The sequence below is a fragment of the Mustela nigripes genome, chromosome 9 (genome assembly GCF_022355385.1).
Source record: "Mustela nigripes isolate SB6536 chromosome 9, MUSNIG.SB6536, whole genome shotgun sequence".
NCBI lineage: Eukaryota > Metazoa > Chordata > Mammalia > Carnivora > Mustelidae > Mustela > Mustela nigripes.
This window is the reverse complement of record NC_081565.1, coordinates 90,092,387-90,108,130: the sequence shown is the minus strand read 5'-3', so window position 1 is coordinate 90,108,130 and position 15,744 is coordinate 90,092,387. Positions and strand designations below refer to the sequence as shown.

The window sequence follows — 15,744 nt, the reverse complement described above, 5'->3', positions numbered from 1 at the left end:
TGGGTCCTCAGAAAGTCCCGGCCAAGTCCCAGGAGGCCTCCAGGAGAGTGGGGTGCTGTCGATGGTCAGGAACCCGGGCTTGCCGAGCAGCCGGCACCCGTGGAAGCCAGCGGGGACAAGGCCAGAAGAAGAAGTCACACATCAGTGGGGTCTAGTCCCCATCCCAGACCCGACCTCAACCTCTCTGTCTCCACGACTAGGGGGACCTGAGCAGACACCTCATCGGAGCACATCTGTAACTTCCCCGGAAACCACATGGGAAAGAATGGTTTCTAGAAATGAATCCACGCTTCTCCCCCAGCTCCGGAAGCATCTTTCCTTCACTATTCCTAATCTTTCGTACGACCAGAGTTTTCCATCTGAGAGCCCAGATTCACACAGGTTCTTGGCTGGGCTCTGTTGATGGTTCTGGGGGCTGGGATTGGAGGCTGCTCAGGGTCGCTCTTCCAATCCCCTGGTGATGTGGGGCCAGACTATATGCTTCAGAGCTGGGCTGTTCCCCGCTAGGTGGGCCCTAGGACGGACTCCCGGGGCTGCTGGCTATCTCTGACTCCTCTCCCGGGAGGGGCGGCCTTGGAGGCTCTGCAGGGAGGTTGGTTGGGCCGTGTTTGTGGCCCAGGTGGGTTGGCGGGGGCTGTGGTGCAGCTGCCACAGTGCTGTGGCCATGTTTCCCAAAAGGGCGAGACAGAAGGCTACCCTCCAAGGTTGAGGGGGGTGCGGGTTTGTCCCCCTGCCTGGGCAGGGCTGCAGGATGGACTTCATACCAGTACGGGCCATTGACTGAGGATTCAAATCAAGCAGAATTGCCAACCAGGCCCTCTGTGCAGGTGCTGGGGTCCCTGATCGGTCACGGCTGAAAGCCACAACATGTGGTCCCCCAAGATCTGAGCACGGATTTCTGTAACTCGGTCTCCCCGCTGCTGCGGTCCGATCCTAATGCTTGAACTTGGCACATTCCCCCAGTGATCCTGGTGAGGTGAGACCCCACGGAGCCTCCAGGAAGAATCCCATAATGCTGGGGAAGCCAAATGGACATGGGGTTCTCTTTTTCCTGCTGGAGAAACCAGAGGCCAGGGGAGCCCTCTCCGTCGGTCCCAGGGCCAGCCCCGGGCAGGAGCGTTGTGGTGAGAGGGCGGCTATTTCTCCCCCCTTCTACCAGGTTTGTCTTGGTCTCTGTCCTCCAGAGGGAAGCTTCAGCCTTAGCCACAGCTTCTGAAATGTTCACAGTCTTGCCTAGTGGCTAGCTGGTCTCCGGAGAGGCACTGTACTTGGCAATGTCCTGTGCCACCATGTCGGTGATGCCCCTCCCCCATCTCTGAAGTTGACTCACGTCCGGTACCTCAGATAACTGGGATCGTGCCACATATGCTTCTGTGTCTGACGTGCTTCCCATAACGTGAAGCATGACGTGCTCAAAGTTCGTCCATGCCGTAGCATAGAACCCCCTTCCTTTTCAAGGACGCGTAGCACTCCATTGCATGTATATACCATGCCTTGTTTATTCATTTATTTGTCATGGATATTTGCATTCTTCTACCTTTGGCTACTGTGAATAACATGGTGTGAATGTCAGATACAAACATCTGCTTGCGTCCCTGCCTTCAAATGTTTGGGGCATATAGCGGAGGTGGAACTCAGAGATTATGTAATAATTTTGTTTCTAATTTTTTGAGGATCTGTTAATACTGTTTTCTGCAGGAGCTGCTGTGGGTTCCCACAAACACTTGCCCACCTTTTCACTAACTTGTTACTTCTGCTACTAGCCATGTTAACACGTGTGAGGTCATATCTCTCTGTGGTTTGATCTGCGTTTCCCTAATGACTAGGGATGTTGAACATCTTTTCATGCGGATGCTGGCCCTTTGTATAATAGGTGGTTATCCAAATCCTTGGCCCATTTCTTAATTAGGTTGTTTTGTTTTTGTTTTTGATTTGTAGGATTTCCTTATATTTTAGATAGTAACCCCTTATCAGGTATAAGGTTTGGAAATATTTTCTTCCATTCGATAGGCTGCATTTTTACTACGCTGATTGTGTCCTTTGATGCACAGAGATTTTTAATTCTGATGTAATCATCTTTCCTGTGCTTTTGATGTCATATCTATTCATGTATTGGTAAGTCCAATGTCATGACAGTTTTCCCTATATTTTCTTCTAAGGGTTTTTTTTTTTTTTTTTTTTTTTTAGATACCCTGTTTAGATTTTTGATCCATTTAGAGTTGATTCTTACATATGGTGTAAGTTAAGGTACAAACTTCATACTTCTGCAACTGGATGTCTAGTTTTTCCAACACTATTTATTATAAAGACTCATTTCCCCAATGTGTGATCTTGGTACTTTTGTTTAAAATCATTTGACCCCACCTCTGAGGTCTATTCCATTCTCTTCGCCCGTGTGTCTATCTTTATGGCAGTGCTACATTCTTTTGATTGTGGTAGCTTTTGGAATAAGTTTTGCAATTAAGAAATGTGAGACCTCCAATTCTGTTCTTTTTTTTTTTTTTTTTTTAACGTTGTTCTGCTTATTCAGGGAAACTTGAGATCCATACATATTTTAGGACTGATTTTTATATCTGCAAAAACATTGTATTTTGAAAAGAACTGTACTGAAGCAGTGGATTCCTTTGGGTTAGTATCAGCATCTTATGATATTCATTCATCCAACCAGGACCATTTCAATTTTTGTGTCTTTAAACATTTCTGCAGCAATGTTTCATAGTTTTCAGGGCATAAGCCTTGCCTCCTTGGTTAAGTTCATTCATTAATATTTCGTTCTTTCATATGCTATTGTGAGTGGAATGGTCTTCCGTAATTTTCCTTTATAGACTTTTTATCCTTAGTGTATAAAAACGCAACTGAGTTTTTTAAACTGAAATATAGAAAGTGTAACTTTGTGTATTGATTTTGTATCCTGAACTTTGCTGAATTCATTTCATTTCATTTATTTATTTAATTACTTATTTATATTCTTTATAAGCAAGCTTCATTCCCAGCGTGGGGTTTGAACGCATGATCCCGAGACCAAAAGTAGCATGCTCGACTGACCAAGCCAGCCAGGCACCTTGGCTGAAGTCATTTATTAATTCTAACAGGTTTTGTCTGTGTGTGTGTGTGTGTGTGTGTGTGTAATTTTTAGTTTTATTTTGTCTTTATAGAAAAGATCATATTTTCTGTAAAAAGAAACAATTTTACTTCTCCCTTTCAAATTTGTGTTTGATTTCATTCTCTTGCCTGACTGCTCTGGACAGGACTTCCAGTACTATCTTGATAGAAGTCATCAAAACTGGTATCCTTTTCCTGATCTTAGAGGAAAATCTTCCAGTCTTTCCCCCATTAAGAATGATGTTAGCTGTGGGCTTTCTGTGTCTGGTCTTTGCTACGTTGAATTATCAGGGGAATGTTGGCCTCGTAGAATTATAATTTGTCTCAGTGTAACTTTCTGGATTTATTCTACTTAGAGTTTGTTTTGCTTCTTGTGTTTATATATTCATGTGTTTTCCCAAATTTGGGAAATCGTCATTATTTCTTCGAATAATCTCTCTGCCTCTTTCTGCCCTTGCTCCATTTTTTATTTTTACTCCTCGGTCGTGTTAACTTGCAATGACACCTCTTCAGGTTTGCTAATTCTTTCTCTTGTCTATTTGAGTCTGTAGTTGAAGCTCTGCCATGAAGCTCTGACATGAGCTTTCAATTTTGTCAATTTTTCAGGTCCAGAGTTTGTTTGGTTCTTTTTATAATTTTGATCTCTTTGGTGATATTCTCATTTCGTTCATATGTAGTTTTTGTGATTTCCTTTAATTCTTCAATTCTTTGTCCATCTTGTGCTTTAGTTCTGCGAGTATTACAAGGCAATAATTTAAAAGTCTTTGTCCACTAAATCTGAAGCCTTATTTCTTTAGAGTCTATGTCTGGAGATTTGCTTCAGTTCTCTAAATGGGCCATCTTTTATGCTTTGTGAAGTTTTGTTGAAAATGAGCATTTGAAAAAAAATAGCTCTCGTTCCCACTCTTTGCAAACTGGCTACGTGCAGCCTAAGGCCTTTACTAATTAGCCTGGTGTAGGCTTAACACCTTCTCGGGCCTTTCCTGGGCATGTGTCTTTCCTGGGACCGTGCATGTGCTTTTTTTCCGAGTCCACCCTATGCCTGACTGCTTTTAAATGCCCCAATTTCCCTGAGAGATTTATCCCAGCTTTTTCCCAAGGCCATAGATGTTCTACCATGTTCCTCTGCCTCTGATCTCAGCTCCCAGGCACTCTGTATCTGTCGTGTCCCTGCAGTTTCCAGGTGCTGTGACACCTGCCATGAATTTCAGCATCCTCAGACCTGACGTATGAACTCCGCTGCTGCAGGGGATGAAATTTTCCTCCTACCCTTCTACGCTCTGCAGCTGGTCTGAGTATTACATGAAAAGAAGCCAGATTCATGGAAGGAAAAAAAAAAAAAAAGTTTTCATTATGCATGTGTGCATAGGAGTTTCACGAAAATATGAAATTTGACATGGAAGCCAGATGGCTGAGACTTCTCTATCTAAGATTAGGGAAGGCAAGGGTTCGGAGTGTCGAGGTGGCAGTGAGGAGAGGCAAGTTATGGGAATGTGAGGGAAGAAAATGTAAGTGATGAATGCTGCACTTTTATGCAGACAAGACTCTCTCAGGGAAAAGAATTCTCTGAGAATAGCTCTCCACCTGGTACAGGCACTTTTTCTAATGGGAATTTCCTTTATAGATTTTCTTTGCAAAAAGGGGAAGTTTAGACCTTACTTCAGGCAGGTAAGGGGCAGGTAAAGATGTTTTCTTGAGTTTTCTAGTTCTTGATGGCCTTCAGTTCAAAATAATCCCTATGCCAAAGTGGCCTGTTTTGGGGTGCTCTGAACGCTTCCACCATAATTCCTGTATGAGTCAGGCCAGACAGAAGCCTTGTCCTTCAGGCAGCCTGCCAACAGTTGGGAACACAACCACCAAACAACACTCATCCTTCTGTCCCAGGGGAGGTACTAGGAATTGGGTGGCTTCCTCTGGACCGCAGCCTGCTCAGAGGAGCTGGGGTCAGGGTGATCGGAACAACAATTCCTGGTGTTTTTAGTGTGGCATTTTCTTGATCGGCCGTTCACCGGGTTGCCAGGATCCTTGACTGGTTTCCAGAGTTCTCACGGAGAGATTTCTCTCAGACTGCTGTCGCTCACTTGGTGTTTCTGAGCGGAACAAGGGCTGGCGCTTCCCGGTTTGCCGTCTTGCTTGAGTCTTTGGACTCATGATCGTCCTCACCGGTTGAGAACACGGGTGCGGCGGGGGGGCCTTTCGGCACTTGCCCACTCAGGTACTGGGACGGCGATGAATGAGGCGAGCTGCTTCCCTCCTTCGTCTCGCTTACGAGCTCGGGGCAAGGGGAGAGGAACAAGCACAGAGAGCTAATAAACACAAAACAGAGACTCGTTCTGCTCTAGCCTGCGGAGGAAGCAGCATCTGGGGGCTCGGCGATGGGAGGTGTCAGAGTTTACCCTAACCAAGTGCTCTAGACCGAGGGACCAAGAAAAAGAAATCTGTTGCCTCCCAGCTCCGGAGGCTAGAATTCTGGAAACTGGAGTGCAAAGGTCTGGGGGCTTCATGCCGTTGTCAGGACCAGGCTCCCTTTGAAACCCCGCGGAATTGTCTTGCTTCTGGCATTTACTAGAAATTCTTGGCATCCTTTGACGTGCCGATGTGTCACTCCTGTCTCTGGCTTCGCTGCCCCACAGCTGTCCTCTCCCTGTGCACCCTCCTCTCCTTAGAAGAACACGAGTCAAATGGAAGTAAACGCCTGCCCTCCTCCAGGACGAGCTCATCTTAACTATTTCTGCAATGAACCCATTTCCAAGTAAGGTCACATTTTGGGTTATTAGTAGCTAGTATGTCACTTGTATTTTGGGGGGAGGGCACAATTCAACACTTAGGAGGGGCTGCAAGTTTAAATCGGGTGGCCAGGAAGGCCTCCTTTGGGAACACATTTCGCAGTGGCTGTGAGTGGAATGGCCTGAGCCTGATGAGCTCACAGAGCCGATGAGCGCCCATGCAGCAGCCTTCATGGGACGAAGGCCTCGAAGCATTTGGGGAACAGGGAGGAGACCAATCAAGCTGACCCCGAGAGCAGAGGAGACGGGTAGGAGAGGAAGCTGGAGGGCCTTGTGAGCCAACACCATTCCTGGGCTAGAGTCTCAAAGCTCTGGGATGCCAGTCCAGGGTCTGCCTGCTTCACTCCGCCTGGCTGCTGGCAGAACAAACTGGAAATTGTGACCAGCGATGAGAGGAGTGGCCCAGGGTCATCAGGGCCGTCTTCAGTCTTTTCGGTTCTTCAGAGAGGACAATGGTGAGGGGGACCGGAAACCTGTTCCTCTACATGTTCCGAGGGTAGAAAAGGGAACCGCGAGCACATGGGAAAGGCAGACACGGACAAGGAAGGTGATCCTGAGCTCAGGGCCGGACGCAGCCTCCTGGGGAGGAGGTAGGGCTGACCGTGGCAGAGGGGGCGCGCTGGAAGCCACTTTCCTGTTGTCCAGCAATTCACCACCATGCCCTTGGACCGGATGTGGGAGAGAAGAAAGCCACTGGAGACAAGGAGACCAGGGACACGAGAGCAGAGACCAGGGTGACCGGAAGGCCCTGGATCCACATGGAGAGGAAGCCCACTAGACCCAAAGGATGACAGGTGACCCAAAGGACAGCAAGACGAAGGGAAAAGGCTGGTACCACCCAGAAGGAGGTGGGATCCTGCAGGTGCAAAGCTGCGGCTTGGGAGACACAGCTCTGAGGCTACGGACTTAGCGGAGCACGGGAGGAGAGACTGTCTCGCTCGAGAGGCTGCAGGAGATGCGGGGACGGGCCCACAGTCAGGGCTTCAGGAGGCAAAGGCTGGCCGGCTTCTACAAAGAAGTTTGGAATGCAGGGAAGTTGGTGGGTAAGACTCAGGTGTCCCAAAAGAGGCGGTGGAGGGTTTGCGGGGGAGGTAGAGCAGGGGTGTTGGTGGGCCGCATCAGGGACAGGCAGAGCAGGTTAAGAGCACAGAGCCGCATTTCATGGCTGCCCTCATCTGTATGTGCTCACTAATATTTCAGGAGACTCAGAGAACCAGGTCAACCTTAGATAAGGCAGCGATGAGAAACTCTCGAGATTACGGGGAACAGATGTCAGCTTTGGCATCTGTGTAGCTCGGGAGGCTGAAAAGATTAAGAGCAGATAGGAAGCATGATGCCTGGGCCTTGTCATAACAGCACTGGGGGTGGGAGGAAGCACAGAGGTGAAACCTCCTTAGACTTAGACGCACCCAGGGCAGCTGCAGAGAGCCTAAAGGGATGATGAAATAGAGAGAACCAAGGTGAAAACCAAGGGAATAATGAAGGAGCCTCACCCTCTGTAAAAAAGACCTGCCTTCAAGATTCTTCACTCACAGAAAGGGGACGCCCATCTCTGGACATCATCCTGGATGCTGAGGGACTGTTGCAGTGCACAACAATAGCCACCGTCCAGGACTGAAGCCTGGTGCTCCTGTGTTCGGCGTCTTGCTCCCGAAGGCTCTCAGCTGACTCCCTTCCTGGGAATGGACTCAGGAAGGGCCCGGAGGAGGACAGCCTGTGACGACTAACCCCACGGCAGTTCTGGATGTGGGACATCTCTCTGAAGGGCCAACCCAGTGTCAGGGCCAATGAACTCACTGACAAAAATCAAAAGAAAACTTCATTTTCTTCTTGCCTATTGTGGGAAGATTTTATTTTCTGGGGCCTGGGCTTTCTTTTCTACGAGTAGATGTACAAGGCTTTTTACACTTTAGGGCTAAGGACTTAGTAGGTAAGGTCTGGCCCGCCCAGGGATCAGGCTTCATGGGAGGAAGTCTGGATTGGAGAAGGCCAGGTCAGCAGGTGGATGTCCTGACCACTAGCATGGCCGCTGGGAGACATGCTGTCCCCCCGGCGGTGTCCTGCACCCCCCCTTACGTGCTACGTCCTTAGAAAGGACAGCTGCGTGGACGGGGCCGTGAGGGCTGCGACCCTGGGAGACCCCCCTGCAGGATCAGAAACATCGGGGCGGAGGGCGCTGAGCTAGCACGTTCCATCCAGGCGGTGCCCTTTCTACATTCCTAAGGAGACGGGTTGACATGGCATTTGTTAAAAATATGATTGAAGAGCGAACGTTAGTGCCGTAGGTTCCACACCCTACACGTGGCACCAGGACCCCGGCTTGTCTGGTAAGCACGCGCTGCCACCCCCCACCTCCAGTTTCTGAGTCTGGGCGGGGCTGAGATGCCCGTGACCTTCCCAGCGGCTGCCCCCACTGCTGCGGCCTGGGGCCCAGACCCGTGTCTCAGAGAAAGCAGGAGGAAAGTGAGCCAGTGACACACGGAAGGAGCAGAGTCCCACCGTGTGTCTTTTCATTATGTGTGCTTGCCCAGCAGCCAACCAGAGCGTCTCCTGCCTTAGCGCCCAGCTCCTGCCCCAGCGTTAGGCTCTGGCTCTGCCTCTGTGGACCTGTGACATCAGGTCCTAAATGGAGCCACGCAGGCCTGGGGGAGGAGCGAGGGGGTGTGGCCCCTGGGGCAGTTTGTGTAATACACAAAGGTGACCAGCAGAGGGCGAGAGTGAGGTTGGGGTTCTGCAGGTGCCCAGCACCCACCTTGCTGGGAACCTGGCATGGCTAGCACCTGCTGCAGGAAGGTTCTTTGCAGAAAGAGTCTTCTGCCCCTCGAGTCCTGCACTGTCTCGGGGGCAAGGGGAGAGTGTGTCCACCCAGAGAGAGGGTTAGCCAAGTCCTAGGTGCAGTAGTGCAAAGTGGGACCATAGCTGAAGAAGCTCCTTTCACAGCCTCCCAAAAGGTCCTGGGGGCTCACGTGTGATTTTGGGAGAAGGACAAGGCTTCTGCTAACTGAGGGATGCTGGACCGACTGACCTGGTTTCAGTTTGCTTTAGAAAATAGACGTATGTGTGTTTCTCTGACCCGAACGCATCACCAACTGTCGTCAGTCTCTGCATTTAGATGGCTGAGCTCAGGGGTCCCTGCTTGAAACAGTCTCAGCACGACCAGGGAACCTGTTAGAATTGCAGGCTGTGGAACCCCAGGCCACTGACTCGGAAAACCGGGGCTGAGGCTCCGCTGGCCGCGCTGAACATGCGGAGAGTTTGAGACACACTGGCCTGACGCTGCCCACGTCCAGCAGGCTTAGAGATCTCATGGAGGATCTTACGAAAGTCGGATTTTAGAAGCAATCTGCTCCTTCCAGCCAGTGAAAAGTCAGGGCTTGTGGAATGACAAGCAGAGCGAAGACATCATTTGAAGCGGCCGCTCCTGTTCAAATGGGGTCCTGGGGCCCGTGTGGCACCTTCTCAGAACAAATAATGATTGTAGGTGGCAAAGTGCAGATTCTTCTGCAGTGTGCAATGTGCAGGACCCCCGGCTCCGTTCCCCAGCTCCAGATGCTCGCTCCGTCCGGCCCTGGGCTCGGACGGGCTCTCTGCCTTCACCACGTCCACGCTGTTGAATTCCTTTGTCATTCCCGACTTAGTCCTCAACTTTATTTTACCATTTAACCTGGTAACCTACGTTTCAGGCTGTCGTGGAAAACAACATCTCAGTTTGTTAGCCTGTGAGGTCCTTTCAGATTCCAAAAATCATCAGCATCCCTGCGCTGTCCCCTGGGATAGCTTTGTGCTGAAGGTGAGACGCCTGCTGAAACGGCCACCCCACTTCCCTGCAGCATTACAAAGGGCGTAGGTTTGCCCATAGCAACCCTCAATGACCTTGGCCCCCACATTCCAATGGCCTTAGCTTCTAGGTCAAGATGAGGGTGAATCAGTGGAAAAAATAAATTTTCTTGATTATAATTATCATGCTAAGTAAGATTTTAAAATCATGTATTTCCTGTGAATAATGCAGGAACATACTTTGGAAATGAACATCAAAGGATAGAGCAATTTGAAATTATACAGACATTCAAGACAGGTTTAAACAGGTAAATGGGATTCTATGAGCTAAATCAAATTTTAAGAACAACCGAACACTGCCTGAGTCTCTTGGGAAAATTGGTATTAAAAAAAAAAAAAAACAGAATGAGTTATAATAGGGCAAAGGACTATTCCTCAGAGCCGTAGTTTACCATCCATACTCCATCAGTGTTACAGGCAAGCGTTGGAAACATGTTGGCACGGAACTGTTGGCCATAAATCTTATATCCTGCTGATTCACCTGTTTCCGATCAATGCTTCTTAGAGAACACGGCTTATCCATGCCAGAAAATAAACCTGGTTATTTCCTCCAAACGCTAATGTGGAACTACTCAGTGGAAAGGCAGCTCGAGCCCCAGACTGCCCATGGTGCTTTTGTCACAGGAGCCTAGTGAACGAGAAGGTACTATCCTGCGCCGTGCGGGAGGCTCTGGGCACGGCCGAGTTCACCTGCCCTCTCACTGAGCAGGTTTCTAATTCAGTATCTGGACGTCGCAGGAGAAGCTTAGGTGGTTCGTAGCGCGTACAGCTGCGGATGCGAAGGCTCTAAAACAAAAGAACCCGGCGCACTTTCAATGGGATGATTTTAATTCCTTGAATTCCCAGAAAATCCCAGTCCTGGCCATCTATTCCAGGAGCATGCAGTAGGCGGCACCTAAAAGCTCCTGGGAGGCGAGCAGGCGCCATTTGAGCAAAAGCAGCGGCGGCTGCAGCAGCTGGCCGGGCTCGCAAGTCGGCGATCCGAGCGCGAGCGCGAGGAGGGAGGCCGGAGGACGGCCGGCCTGGGCGGCGCAGGTGCGGGGCGTGCGTGGTGTGCGGGGCGCAGGTGCGCGGGGGCGCGGGGGCGCGGGGCGCAGGTGCGGGCAGCGCGTGGGGCGCAGGTGCGCGGGGGCGCGGGGAGGGGGGCCCGGGGGCGCGGGGGCGCGGGGGCGCGGGGGCGCGGGGCGCAGGTGGCGGGGCGCGGGGCGCAGGGCGGGCGAGCAGCTGACAGCAGCGTCACGGCGGCGGCGCCAGGGAGCGCGCGCCCCGCCTGCCTCGGGAGGAGCCCGGCGCGCACAGCCTGCGCTGCCCTGTCCTATGCGAGGCGAGCTCGGGAGAGGCTCCGGGCAGAGTTGTGCGGCTCCTCAGGTAAGGATCCCCCCCTGCGTCGCTGGGGCCTCGCCGCGTCCGCAATGGGGCGCCGAGGCCCGGGCATCCTGGGGGGCGAGCCCCCGGGAGAGGGATCGCCGCCATCGGGAGGGCAGGGCGAGCCAGCAGTCGGGCTGGCGGAGTTGGCCCGCGGGGGACGAGCTGCATTTCTGTATCCTTGTGCGCGAGGGCGTGCGTCCCGGCCCCTCGTCCATAACGTGCTCTTGCGAGAAGAAAACCCGCCTCGTACACGTTCCTTGGGATTCCTTCCCAAACAGGAGTTAGTGCTTTCGAAAAGCCTGCGGTGCAGGTGCTCTGTTGTGGAACTTGATTGAATGGGTTTGCAGAGCCCTCAGAGATGGGGTCCGAGGGGAGAGAATGCAGAGCACGTTGGGGCTGCTGTTGGCTCAGCATGTTTTCCCACCGCACCGCAGCCCTTGACTAAGCTTGGCTGAGACCTGGCGATGTATTTTAATTCTCTTTTTTAAAAAAGGAGCTCTCATGGGCTCCTTTCTCATGAGCTCTTCACGGGTGCCCCCGCCCCGTGTGCAGGTGAGGGGGTGAGGGCAGGCGCAGGGGAAGTGCCCACCGAACCCCTTCTGTAGTTGTAAGAACGTGGCTTTCCCGGAGATGACAATGACTCCTGAGCTCCAGCTCCCGGGCTCCCTGCAAAGCGGGGCTGGCTTCTCGCCCTGGCTTCCCGCCCTGAGTCTTCCATCCATCCCCCGTCCGGCCAGAAAATTGCTGGTTTTCTCCTTTAAAACCAGTTCCCGTGCTTGGGGGTTTGGGAGACTTTTAAACTGGAGGCTCGGTGCACCCCCCAGTTCCCTCCATTGGCCACAGAAGTACAGCGTCGTGGTGGGATTCAGTCCTTCCGACTGTGCAGTGACACAGCTCGTCTCCCTGGGGGATCTATCCTCCATCTCTGCCCTTAACTTTGGAACGACCCCCTTCCAAGTGAGGAGATCGTCATAGCATAGGAGACCTTCCCTGCTTTGAACTAAAAACCTATAAAATATTCTTTTTAAGGAAGATTTTCTAGGTAACAGTAGAAAGCCAGAGCATTTCATATTCTCCATCAGTCCAAATGCACTTCTTTCCCAGTGGCATTTGGATTTGAAGGGGTGGAGTGGGAGGGAGAGAAAAGGGGAGGGTAAAATTAGGATAAATTTAACAATTTTGTGGGGGGGGGGGGTAATGCTATTTTTTGGAGGGGGGGGGTCATTGCCTGAAATTGCGAACTGTCAACCGTTCTGTCTCTGGAAGTCCAGGAGCCCAGCGTTCCTATGGGCAGAGACACTGAAGCCCCGTGGCTCATCCCACAGAAACAGGAAGAACAAGGCAGGGAAACCTTCTCATCCCCTTTAACACATGGCGGCTGGTTTGGTCAGCGGGGCGAGCTTCCAGGTAGTGAGCACAGGGAAGGCAGGCATCAGGGACAGGCGATTCTCTCAGGGCACCTAGAAGCCCTGCTTCCTCCTGAGCTACCCCTGCAGACGGCAATTAAATGTGCACGGTTATTGCAGAAACCTCTAGAATCGTTTCTTGTTCCAGCTTTAATAGTTGTTCCTCTCTAAGGAGAGGCTCAGAAAACAGCCAAATTGAATTCCGAGTTGTGGGCGTGCCTTCGTGCTTGCGGCTGGCAGTCCGGCGTCCTCAGCAAGCAGGGGATGCTGTCTGCGCTCGCCGACCTGCACATCTTCCTGAAAAATTAGAGCCTTTGAGAAATAGCCAGCATTTTTGGTCAAAAAGAGAGCGTGTCTGTGACAGTAAACACGTGTTTGTTCTTCTAATTTTGTTGCCATCGTTGATATGTGATTGACCTTCTGACTTGGACAGGGTCATCATTGCTCGCCAGCCCCGTCCCCAAGGTAAATGCAGTGAATTTTTGCACTGAAAAAATTTCTTTGTTATAAAGGAGCATTTGGTTTTCTGGCGGAGGGGATTGCCAGCACACGGTTCTAAGTCAGAAAGGGCGCAGTGCCGACCTGCTCGTTTCAATTCCGATAACCCCTGGGTCCCGTTCTCACCTGTCAGGTGCGTTAGCTGTCCGCCCGCCGGTCGCTCCGTCCGGTGTGGCTACTCACAAGGAGCACAACTGATTTCTAGGACACCGGTTTTGGTTATGATTTAGCTGGGAAGATACCTGCTCTTGATCAAAAGGGAAGGTGAGGGTTGTCCTGCCACCACGATGGGCGGAGGCGGTTTTACACGTTACACGTACACAAACGTATTCGGGTAAGCGTTCACCGGAAGTCGTGTAACGGCCGTCACGTCGGGCTTTAGTTTTGTTTTATTCCGAGTCTTGCAAGTTTCTCTTCCTTCCCCAGGTGAGGATTCCTCAGAGGCTTGGAGCAGATGTTCTCCTGGCCTCTCTTGCTCTGCTCTCGCCGTTTGCAAATTCAGGAAAGAAAGATCCCTTGCAGCCCTGTCCCCCTGTCCCCCTGTCCTTAGTGCAGTGAAGTATTTTGCTATAAACCAGTCCTGTCCAAAATAAGTAGAGCATGTGAACCATGTCGAAAGGATCACATTAGAAAAGTCAAAATAACAGGTGAGGTGAATTTTAGTAACATATTTTCTTTAACCCAGTCTCTCAGAAGTGACGTTTTAAAGATATAATTGATACAAAATACTGATGGGACATTTTACAAGTTTTTTTTTTTTTTTTTTTTTTTTTTTTCATGATAGGTCTTACACTTAGGGAGCATCTCAGTTTGGATTAGCTACATTTAAGAGGTCCATGGCCCGTGCAGCTAGTGGTTATTGTAGTGACCAGCAGGGCTATGGAATGTTAACTTTCCAACAAAGCAATGTAAAAGCTGGAAGGTTAGGAGCCATTAAGCCATTACATTGAACCAATTAAACACTATCAAAAATAAATATACAGATACTCTCACATTGCTATAAGACCAGTATCCTACCCTTCCCTACCACTAGCTAGTTGTGAGATCTTGAAACCGATTTTTGCTTCTTTATCAGCAAATCAGGAGAATTGGGTCAAATCATGGGTTCGGTCAGATACCTTGAGTCAAATACCTGGTTCTCTGAGAATTAACCAGCAGAGAGGCCTGGGGATCCGGCCCACCTGCAGCCTGGCCATCTGCTGTAGCAGGAACGAAGGGCCCCGGCGCAGGGTGGGTGTTGCCGCTCTGCACAAGGCCTGTCTGCTTCTGTCCAGTCCCTGGACAGTCCCTGACGGCGATGTCAGCGGCCGCGTCCCCATGTCCTGCAGGAGATCTTTCAGTTTTCATATTTAAATTCCTTTACTGGGCAGGTAGCAGCAAACCCATTGTAAAATCAGGAAGTAGCGTGTAAGTATGTATTTACTGCATGAATGCCTGTGATTCGCGGAGATTTTCAAATTATCCTTCGCTGGTATGCATGTGCATTTTCGTGTTTCTCTCCATTTTAACACCATTAAGTAAAGTTTGCTGAAGTGCGATGCCTGATAATCGACTGGCCCACGAATACTGACTTCTTGAAGACCAGAAATGAGTGACCTTAAGGAAAAGATGTCAGTTTCTTCGCCCCGCCCCGGGGTGGCCTTGGGGACGGAGGATCCGTGAGCAGTGGAGGGGGCGGGGGCGTTTCTATCGCGGGGCCGGCTGTCTCCGAGCCTGGAGGAGTTTAAAGAGAGCAGCATCTTGTGAGGAGGGAGTTTGTGCCGTGTTGTTCTAAAGCTAATTAACGTCCGGAAAGTGGTTGTTTTCTGAAGTGAGGGAGTGCAGAGACTGCCCGGCTCTGAAGCGGAGCGCTCAGACCGAGCAGCCCTTGGAGGGGGGAAGCGGAGCCCTCAGACCGAGCAGCCCTTGGAGGGGGGAAGCGGAGCCCTCAGACCGAGCAGCCCTTGGAGGGGGAAGCGGAGCGCTCAGACCGAGCAGCCCTTGGTGTACCTTCCGCGGATACTGGGCAAGGGGGGGCATCATCCGTATCCAGGTCTCTGTGTCTAGAACAAAGCCAGCAGCTCACCCAGCTCTACCCCAGGGAGAGTCCAGCTCGATGGCGTTCTCCTTTGTGTATGAACTTGGACTTGTCTTCCCAGCTGTGCTACCAGCCACCAGCCCCAGCCGTCTGCACACCTGCGCACGTCAGACCAGGGGGCTCTCTCACCGTGCGCCCTGCCCGTCAGCTGTCCCCTGAGGCTCACAGAAAGCTGTCTGTGAAATAGCCTCCTGACCCTGGGGGTACGACACAGCAGTTTATCTCTCCGGCTTTCTCACTCATCGGCTATCGCTTCATGCCTATCCCTCCTTGACCAGATGCCAGCGTAGCCAGCCCCGACGACAGCAGGTTTCTCACGACGCAGGCGGAGATGTCGGGACCGACCCTCCTGTTCCAGCAGGTCTCCGGCGGATCTCTGCTCTTGGCGACTGAGTCAGAAAACATACGCGGCCATCTGGGATTCGCTGCCTAACGTGGCTGTTGCATTTTTAAAGTAATAGGAGACCATTCTGGAAGGAGCTTGGCCGTAGTGCATTTTCCTACAGAAAACCTCCTTCCTCACGGTTCTAGCATCCTGAGCTCTGGTTCCGTTGTTGCTGATTGGGACCGGCGGGGATGCCTTCCAGGGTTTGCTGAGCCTCAGCTGAAGTGCGGTTCTGCCACCTCCTCGCTGTGCACTGACTGCCAGTCCTTCGCGCCCCCGGAGGCT

At 51.3% G+C, this 15,744-nt stretch overlaps 1 protein-coding gene across 7 annotated transcripts in view; it reads left to right on the top strand.

The window, feature by feature from the left end:
• The first annotated feature begins 10,417 nt into the window (after window positions 1-10,417).
• Window positions 10,418-15,744, top strand: part of DIRAS2 (DIRAS family GTPase 2) — a 28,641-nt gene continuing 23,314 nt past the window's right edge. For 2 of the 7 annotated variants that reach the window (XM_059412101.1, XM_059412104.1), the window contains exon 1: window positions 10,419-10,760. The gene's annotated coding sequence lies outside the window, so the exon portion shown is untranslated. Of the gene's footprint in view, window positions 10,792-10,932; window positions 11,094-14,302; window positions 14,405-15,744 lie in introns of those variants that run through there. The other 5 variants (XM_059412100.1, XM_059412102.1, XM_059412107.1 and 2 more) reach the window with 4 other exon arrangements.